Source organism: Salvelinus alpinus, chromosome 4 (genome assembly GCF_045679555.1).
Source record: "Salvelinus alpinus chromosome 4, SLU_Salpinus.1, whole genome shotgun sequence".
In the NCBI taxonomy this organism is placed as follows: Eukaryota; Metazoa; Chordata; class Actinopteri; order Salmoniformes; family Salmonidae; genus Salvelinus; species Salvelinus alpinus.
The window spans coordinates 63,348,561-63,358,898 of record NC_092089.1 but is presented as its reverse complement, the minus strand read 5'-3'; positions in this window follow the sequence as shown (position 1 = coordinate 63,358,898).

Below are 10,338 nucleotides of genomic sequence, written 5' to 3'. Positions count from 1 at the left end.
GACCCAGTGGGATGTGTCTCTTTTGATACAGTCGCTATAGTTCTGAACCTAACCTTTTTTTAAACTTCAACAAAAAGGGTCAGATGACAATTAGGGGAAAGAAAAAATAAATCTATTGAAGCTCCCTCTGAGGAGATCTGTGGTGCTTCATGGCCAGATAGCATTTCATGTTCATTTATGGAATAAGAGTTTATATGCAGTTTCACGCCCGGTTTGAGGTGGATGTCTGCTTTACCTTTTTTAATTTTCAATTTTTTTCTTCAAACAGTTACTTTATTTTATGTTCAGGTAAACATCCAGCTTCCTGGATGTTACTAGAGGTAGGTGTCTCCAGTCTCCGGTCTTAACATTGTCAGAGCCGGAGGGAGGAGGTGGTAGTGAAGGTGGATGTTTGTGTGTCAGTGACGAGTCCTTACAGGCCCTAACCTGGCGTACAATACATTCACTGCACAGGCTCATATAGAATACGGAGCCTAAGGTGCATGAATTGAAGAACACATTGTGCGGCAGATTTAGTCTCTCTCTCTCTCTCTCTCTCTCTCTCTCTCTCTCTCTCTCTCTCTCTCTCTCTCTCTCTCTCTCTCTCTCTCTCTCTCTCTCTCTCTCTCTCTCTCTCTCTCTCTCTCTCTCTCTCTCTTTCTCTCTCTCTCTCTCTCTCTCTCTCTCTCTCTCTCTCTCTCTCTCTCTCTCTCTCTCTCTCTCTCTCTCTCTCTCTCTCTCTCTCTCTATTGCTTTCTCTCTCTCTCTGCCACTGAGAGGTGACGGAGATGGAGACTGAACATTTCAGCAGAGAGAACCCATCTGTCACCCTGGCAACCGGTAGGTGGGGGGACCATATCCAGCAAGAACAGAGAACAGGACTGTCACTCAAACTCTCTCTCCTGGAGTCTCTCCTGGAGAGGTGAGAGAACAAGGTGAGAGGATCAATGTTGGAGAGGGAGAGAGAGTGAGAGAGAGAGCGATAGAGCGAGAGTACACACTGGGCAGAGAGAACAGAGGACAGAGGACAGAGAGGACAGCGGAAGAGAGGGGGTAGCTGGGAAGGATGGAGAACCGAGAGATTGAGATGAGAGGAATCAATGGAGGAGAGGCAAAGGAGCCAGAAAGAGAGGAGAGAGAAAGAGAGGAAAGATGGAGAAAATAGAGATTGAGGTGAGAGGATTAATGAAGAGGGGAAGTATGGAAATTAGAGAGGCAGAGGACTGAGACGAGAGGTAAAGAGAGGAAACGAAGAGGGTAGAGTGAGACCGAGAGGAGAGATACAGTATGAATAAACAAATCGAGAAGAGGGATAGAGAGGAGAGTCTGAGCAAAGGAGTCGCCGTCCAGTCCAATGATTGGAAGAGCTAGAAGAAATCGCCATCATGCAGTATGATAGAATAGGAGGATGGAGAAAACTAGATATATGGAGGGATGATGAAGAGCAGGAGTGAAAGAGTGAGAAGGATTGATGGAGCATGGCATGAAGGGGTGAATAATGAATAACACCCCTACTGAGAGACAAACATGAAATGAGAGACTTGGTAGCTTTTAGATCAACACTAGTCTCTTACATTTAATAAGCAACTCTCTTTCTGAAGACCTCTTCCTCTGACAGCCTATAGAGACAGCACTTAGCCTGGGTAGACCTCTCTGGATCATACAAATAAAAAACGAACAGAAGATAACTACGCTGTCTCTCAAATTATACCCTATTCCCTATAGAATTGCTTTTGACCAGAGCCCCTAGGGCCCAGTGCAATACTTGACCAGAGATCATACCCTGGCCTACGGTCTAGTGTACTTCTTTTGACCAGAGATCATACCCTGGTCTACGGTCTAGTGCACTTCTTTTGACTAGAGCCCATACCCTGGCCTACGGTCTAGTGTACTTCTTTTGACCAGAGATCATACCCTGGCCTACGGTCTAGTGCACTTCTTTTGACCAGAGCCCATACCCTGGCCTACGGTCTAGTGTACTTCTTTTGACCAGAGATCATACCCTGGCCTACGGTCTAGTGCACTTCTTTTGACCAGAGCCCATACCCTGGCCTACGGTCTAGTGCACTTCTTTTGACCAGAGCCCATACCCTGGCCTACGGTCTAGTGCACTTCTTTTGACCAGAGCCCATACCATGGCCTACGGTCTAGTGCACTTCTTTTGACCAGAGCCCATACCCTGGCCTACGGTCTAGTGCACTTCTTTTGACTAGAGCCCATACCCTGGCCTATGGTCTAGTGCACTTCTTTTGACTAGAGCCCATACCCTGGCCTACGGTCTAGTGCACTTCTTTTGACTAGAGCCCATACCCTGGCCTACGGTCTAGTGCACTACTTTTGACCAGAGATCATACCCTTGGCCTACAGTCTAGTGCACTTCTTTTGACCAGAGCCCCATGTGGATTGACAGGGGATCGGCATTGAAAAAAAACAAAGCTGTCAATGCTTATTCCTAGAAGGTCACAGAAACCGCGCATGAACCTGCCATCACATAGCCCATCTCTACTTGTCAGTGTCATGACTGAAGACATGACATTGACAGATGTCAAGAGATGTCAAACCCAACAATGTCATCTGATGATCATGGAACTCTGCTCTCTCTCTCTCTCTCTCTCTCTCTCTCTCATTGTTTCCGTCCAATGTAATATATTTATGTTGTTGGATTACAAATCAGACATGATAAATATTACATCATGAATATGCATACTTGCGTGCCTGAGTGTGTGCATGCTTGCATGTATGTGTGCACTCTGAGACACAGAGATGTAGCACATGTAGACATTAACTGAGGCCATATCTTATGGGACAGGGATACAGTCTGCAGACGAGTCCATCTGAGATTCCAATCTGCATTCCAATGTAATGGCCATTTAATTTCCTAATGCTATAATTCCATAATTCCGGCCCTCTCCAAGCCTCTTCGAAGGCCTTGGGAACAAATCCTAAAACCCAATCCCGACTGCGTCCTTGAGTGGGGAGCACAGCAACAGTCTGTGTGCCTGTGTAATCCCCTATCCTGCTGTGTGGAGCTCAACAGGGGGAGCAGCGGAGGCCTGTTGCCCAGCACAAGAGCCTAATCCTGGGCAGACTAATCGCAGACAGACCCCACCTCCCTGGGTGTCCCATGGCAGACAAGAAGAGGGTGGAGCCAGTGGGAAGAGTGGGAATTCTATCAGGCTTCTGATCTTGGTGTAAAATCCAAATTGATATGAGAAAAGAGAGAAAGAGACAGGGTATTGTACACCACAGTGATTAAAGATGCCAACTTCAGGAACAGTAGGCTCATTTTTACGTGTGACACGATTGAATCCGGTGGGCATGATTAGGACTGTGGCGGTCATGAAATTTAGTCAGCCGGTGATTGTCAAGCAAATAACTGTCGGTCTCACAGTAATTGACTGCAAATGAGCATAAACACATGAAGCATCTCCTGGCTTCCACACATACAATCCACTGATGCAGACCTTTGGAACATCTACATTTTAAAAAGTCTAAGAAATCCATGTAATATAGCCTGCACCTTCACAACAAATCTATTTTAGACAGGTCTAAAGAAGCATGATATGAAGAAAATGTAGTCTATTTCAGAAGAACAGAATAGCATACTCTTGAGTTGTCCTTATGTTAGGTCCTGATCTGGCTATGCCAAATGGCTGTGGGCTACACTAATTCATTTAGCAGAAAAGATTTGCTTAGCGTTCCGTGGCATTATTTTATAGTATGAAGAATACAATTGAACAAAGCTGAATAAAATAGAAAGGAAAGGCTATTCTGTGTTGAGCGGTTAACAAAGAAATAGGTATTCCTATATGCTTAATTTAGAGTTATTAATGTAACTTTAGTTGTTCTACAAACGTTGGGCTATATGTTTTGATTTGTAATGCATTGTAAGGCTGCATGATGCAACTCTAATGATGATTTGAAAAAAGTCGCTGGAAAGGCATGAGCTCGGCTTTGTTTTTTTGCGCAGGCTGTACACACTACATCAGTCACTTATTCACAATTTGACAAGCACTTAATAATGTCTAGAATTTCACGTCGGCATTCCCTGTGTGTGGCCGTAATGCACCCCCAAAAAATCCATGCCTTTTGCGGCCAATGGCCGTTGAGTGCTCCGAATCACCTCTCACTCACATGGCTCTCCGTCACGTGATCAGGTCTTTCTCACAGGCTACAAGTGAAGACATATCGGGGATGCAACAGAGAGCTTCCTTATCCAATTCCGAGGTGCATATTTAAGATATTGGAAGAACTGTCCACATTTACTTTTCGTCAGCCAAAAAGATGAGTAGGCTTAACGAACAGCAAACACACTAGCCTATGTCAATCTACTATCCTCCATAGTCAGGGTTGGGGACTAACAGATTACATGTAATCTGATACATGTAAGGGATTACATAAAACGGTAACTGTAATCCGTTACGTTACCAGCAAAAATATTGTAATCAGATTACAGATACTTTTGAAAAACTAGAAAGGATGTTTTCCAAAAAATATCTTTGACACTTCTCTGTTTTCTCAATGACATTCAAATCAGCTTTGAAAAAAGTTGCAAGTTTAAGTTTGTTCCACCTGAGCGAGTCTGACCACAAGTCAGAGACTACTATGAGGACACACCAAATGTGTTTGATGGATCGCGGGAAAAAAGAAGGCATAGGCTTTTGTAGGCTACAGTCCAAGCTAAGTCTTCCAATGGTGCGACTGCTGTCAGCATCTAAAGATTATCCAAATTGAACAAACGCTTGGAGGTAAGGATGACAGCAGTGGTGTAGTCTACGGCGATACGGATATCACTTATTATTGATATCTACAAAGAAGTCGGAAGTTTACATACACTTAGGATGGAGTCATTAAAACTCATTTTTCAACCACTCCATAAATTTCTTGTTAAGAAACTATAGTCTTGGCAAGTCAGTTAGGACATCTACTTTGTGCATGACACAAATAATTTTTCCAACAATTATTTACAGACAGATTTCACTTATAAGATTATTTCACTTATAATTCACTGTATCACAATTCCAGTGGGTCAGAAGTTTACATACCCTAAGTTGACTGTGCCTTTCAACAGCTTGGAAAATTCCAGAAAATCAATGGCATGGCTTTAGAAGCTTCTGATAGGCTAATTGACAATTGAGTAAATTGGAGGTGTACCTGTGGATGTATTTCAAGGCCTACCTTCAAACTCAGTGCCTCTTTGCTTGACATCATCGGAAATCTAAAGAAATCAGCCAAAAAAAATTGTAGACCTTCACAAGTCTGGTTCATCCTTGGGAGCAATTTCCAAACGCCTGAAGGTACCACGTTCATCTGTGCAAACAATAGTATGCAAGTATTAACACCATGGGACCACGCAGCCGTCATACCGCTGAGGAAGGAGACGCCTTCTGTCTCCTAGAGCTGAACGTACTTTGGTGCCAAAAGTGCAACTCAGTCCCAGAACAGGACCTTGTGAAGATGCTGGAAGAATCAGGTACAAAAGTATCTATATCCACAGTAAAACAAGTCCTATATCGACATAACCTGAAAGGCCGCTCAGCAAGGAAGAAGCCACTGCTCCAAAACCGCCATAAAAAAGCCAGAATAAGGTTTGCAACTGCACATGGGGACAAAGATCATACTTTTTGGTAAATATCCTCTGGTCTGATGAAACAAAAATATACTTGTTTGGCCATAATGACCATCATTATGTTTGGAGGAAAAAGGGGGAGCCTTGCAAGCCGAAGAACACCATCCCAACCGTGAAGCACGGGGGTGGCAGCATCATGTTGTGGGGGTGCTTTGCTGCAGGAGGGACTGGTGCACTTCACAAAATAGATGGCATCATGAGGAAATACAATTATGTGGATATATTGAAGCAAAATCTCAAGACATTAGTCAGGAAGTTAAAGCTTGGTCGCAAATGGGTCTTCCAAATGAACAATGACCCCAAGCATACTTCCAAAGTTGTGGCAAAATGGCTTAAGGACAACAAAGTCAAGGTATTGGAGTGGCCATCACAAAGCCCTTACCTCAATCCTATAGAAAGTTTGTTGGCAGAACTGAAAAAGTGTGTGCGAGCAAGGAGGCCTACAAACCTGATTCAGTTACACCAGCCCTGTCAGGAGGAATGGGCCAAAATTCACCCAACTTATTGTGGGATTCTTGTGGAAGGCTACCCGAAACGTTTGACCCAAGTTAAACAATTTAAAGGCAATGCTATCAAATACTAATTGAGTGTATGTAAACTTCTGACCCACTGGGAATGTGATGAAAGAAATAAAAGCTGAAATAAATCATTCTCTCTACTATTATTCTGACATTTCACATTCTTAAAATGAAGTGGTGATCCTAACCGACCTAAGACAAGGACTTTTTACTAGGATTGGATGTCGGGAATTGTGAAAAACTGAGTTTAAATGTATTTGTCTAAGGTGTATGTAAACTTCCGACTTCAACTGTACATAGCGCATTGATGTGAAATACGCTGCTGCTCTCTCATTTAGCTTTTTGCGCCTTACGGATTGTGGTTGTTGTGGATGGCTGTTCAGAAATCTAAATGTGTATTTGAACCCAATAATGGTTGAATTCAAGAAGTTTAAACTGCCTATAAATAGTTGTTTTTGAAACCAGTGGACAGCCAGTGAAAAATGCGCTCTTGCAACAGCTGCATAGTGCGGATCCAAGCCTAATGGAATAAAAGTGGGGCTTTAATTGCTCAATCTATGTCACGCTGATAAAAAAAATAATTGTAGGTCTAATGGACACATGCTCAAACTTGAATACTTTTGATAGACTTAAAAGGGACAATCTGTAGTTGCTACATTCATAAATGACATACACTGCTCAAAAAAATAAAGGGAACACTAAAATAACACATCCTAGATCTGAATGAATGAAATATTCTTATTAAATACTTTTTTCTTTACATAGTTGAATGTGCTGACAACAAAATCACACAAAAATGATCAATGGAAATCAAATTTATCAACCCATGGAGGTCTGGATTTGGAGTCACATTCAAAATTAAAGTGGAAAACCACACTACAGGCTGATCCAACTTTGATGTAATGTCCTTAAAACAAGTCAAAATGAGGCTCAGTAGTGAGTGTGGCCTCCACGTGCCTGTATGACCTCCCTACAACGCCTGGGCCTGCTCCTGATGAGGTGGCGGATGGTCTCCTGAGGGATCTCCTCCCAGACCTGGACTAAAGCATCCGCCAACTCCTGGACAGTCTGTGGTGCAAAGTGGCGTTGGTGGATGGAGCGAGACATGATGTCCCAGATGTGCTCAATTGGATTCAGGTCTGGGGAACGGGCGGGCCAGTCCATAGCATCAATGCCTTCCTCTTGCAGGAACTGCTGACACACTCCAGCCACATGAGGTCTAGCATTGTCTTGCATTAGGAGGAACCCAGGGCCAACCGCACCAGCATATGGTCTCACAAGGGGTCTGAGGATCTCATCTCGGTACCTAATGGCAGTCAGGCTACCTCTGGCGAGCACATGGAGGGCTGTGCGGCCCCCCAAAGAAATGCCACCCCACACCATGACTGACCCACCACCAAACCGGTCATGCTGGAGGATGTTGCAGGCAGCAGAACGTTCTCCACGGCGTCTCCAGACTCTGTCACGTCTGTCACGTGCTCAGTGTGAACCTGCTTTCATCTGTGAAGAGCACAGGGCGCCAGTGGCGAATTTGCCAATCTTGGTGTTCTCTGGCAAATGCCAAACGTCCTGCACGGTGTTGGGCTGTAAGCACAACCCCACCTGTGGACGTCGGGCCCTCATACCACCCTCATGGAGTCTGTTTCTGACCGTTTGAGCAGACACATGCACATTTGTGGCCTGCTGGAGGTCATTTTGCAGGGCTCTGGCAGTGCTCCACCTGCTCCTCCTTGCACAAAGGCGGAGGTAGCGGTCCTGCTGCTGGGTTGTTGCCCTCCTACGGCCTCCTCCACATCTCCTGATGTACTGGCCTGTCTCCTGGTAGCGCCTCCATGCTCTGGACACTACGCTGACAGACACAGTAAACCTTCTTGCCACAGCTCGCATTGATGTGCCATCCTGGATGAGCTGCACTACCTGAGCCACTTGTGTGGGTTGTAGATTCCGTCTCATGCTACCACTATAGTGAAAGCACCGCCAGCATTCAAAAGTGACCAAAACATCAGCCAGGAAGCATAGGAACTGAGAAGTGGTCTGTGGTCACCACCTGCAGAACCACTCCTTTATTGGGGGTGTCTTGCTAATTGCCTATAATTTCCACCTTTTGTCTATTCCATTTGCACAACAGCATGTGAAATTTATTGTCAATCAGTGTTGCTTCCTAAGTGGACAGTTTGATTTCACAGAAGTGTGATTGACTTGGAGTTACATTGTGTTATTTAAGTGTTCCCTTAATTTTTTTGAGCAGTGTATATACACATACACTGCTGTTCAAAAGTTTGTGGTCACGTAGAAATGTCCTTGTTTTTTAAAGAAAAGCTATTTTTTTGTCCATTAAATTAACAGCAAATTGATCAGAAATACAGTGTAGACATTGTCAATGAACGGTAGTTTGAGAAACAGACGCCTCACAAGTCCTCAACTGGCAGCTTTATTAAATAGTACCTGCAAAACAACAGTTCAACGTCAACAGTGAAGAGGCGAGTCTGGGATGCTGGCCTTTGAGGCAGAGTTCCTCTGTCCAGTGTCTGTGTTCTTTTGCCCATCTTAATCTTTTCTATTTATTGGCCATTCTGAGATATGGCTTTTTCTTTGCAACTCTTCCCAGAAGGCCAGCATCCCAAAGTCACCTCTTCACTGTTGACGTTGAGACTGGTGTTTTACGGGTACTATTTAATGAAGCTGCCAGTTGAAGACTTGTAAGGAGTCTGTTTCTCAAACTAGACACTCTGATGTACTTGTTCTCTTGCTCAGTTGTGCACTGGGACCTCCCACTCCTCTTTCTATTCTGGTTGGAGCCAGTTTGATCTGTTCTGTGAAGGGAGTAGTACACAGCGTTGTACGAGATCTTCAGTTTCTTGGCAATATCTCACATGGAATAGCGTTCATTTCTCAGAACAAGAATAGACTGATGAGTTTCAGAAGAAATATCTTTGTTTCCCACAAATGCTGATGATACAGATACTCAACTAGTCTAAAGGCCAGTTTTATTGCTTCTTTAATCACAACAACAGTTTTCAGCTGTGCTAACATAATTGCAAAAGGGTTTTCGAATGATCAATTAGCCTTTTAAAATGATAAACTGGATTAGCTAACACAACGTGCTATTGGAACACAGGAGTGATGGTTGTTGATAATGGGCCTCTGTATGCCTATGTAGATATTCCGTAAAAAATCTGCCGTTTCCAGCTACAGTAGTCATTTACAACATTAGCAATGCCTACACTGCATTTCTGATCAATTTGATGTTATTTTAATAGACAAAAAATTGCTTTTCTTTCAAAAACAAAGACATTTCTAAGTGACCCCAAACTTTTGAACGGTAGTGTGTGTGTGTGTGTGTGTGTGTGTGTGTGTGTGTGTGTGTGTGTGTGTGTGTGTGTGTGTTAATATTTATGCAGGTGCAACCCAACAGGCAGAAAATGTAGTTGGCAGCAACTGAAGATTAAATATAAAAATATACTTCAAACAGGTAAGGTATAATTTCATTACAACAATTGTGATGTTGTTTATCCTACCCTACCTAATTAAACAGCATTCAGTGGTTATATTCAACATGTGATAGATTTAAGTAGTTATTGAAATTTTCTAAGCAAAAGAAAAGTTTCTTTTTCAGCCATCCCAACACTGCCAGTATTTAATATTGTCTATTTGAAAGTAACACCCAAATGCCTTTATACATACAAGTCTCCAAATTTGTGCTTGCTGGACATATTTGGACATATTTTCAAATTTGACCTTATTATAGCCAATAAAAAAAAAGGCTGAGTGCCGAAAAACAAGTGGGGGTCCACCACCAATCACAGAGGCTGAAGAGATGACCCTCAGTCATAACAGTGGGCGACCTATCTCTGGAGGCATCTCTGGAGGAAGCTCATCTGACCCAACCACACCCCAGGACACAAGGACCTACATAAGTGGTTAGTTATTCAAATGAATGATGTACATTCATCCGTTTGCCAGTGTTACCTCAGTGATGCACATCCATCTCAGACACAACTTGGTACACTGATTTTCTTGTAGAGGTACAATTCTTTGTAATTGACTGCTGTTACTTTTTCAGATTCTTAGTTGTCCTTCAGACATCATCTATTTTAAGGTGACTCAGAGTTAGGTATATATTTGAAACATTTTATGTGGCCTGCACACTGTTGTAAAAACAAAAATCAAATTAGGTGGGGCACTTTTCTGGGTAAAGGTATAATTTAACTG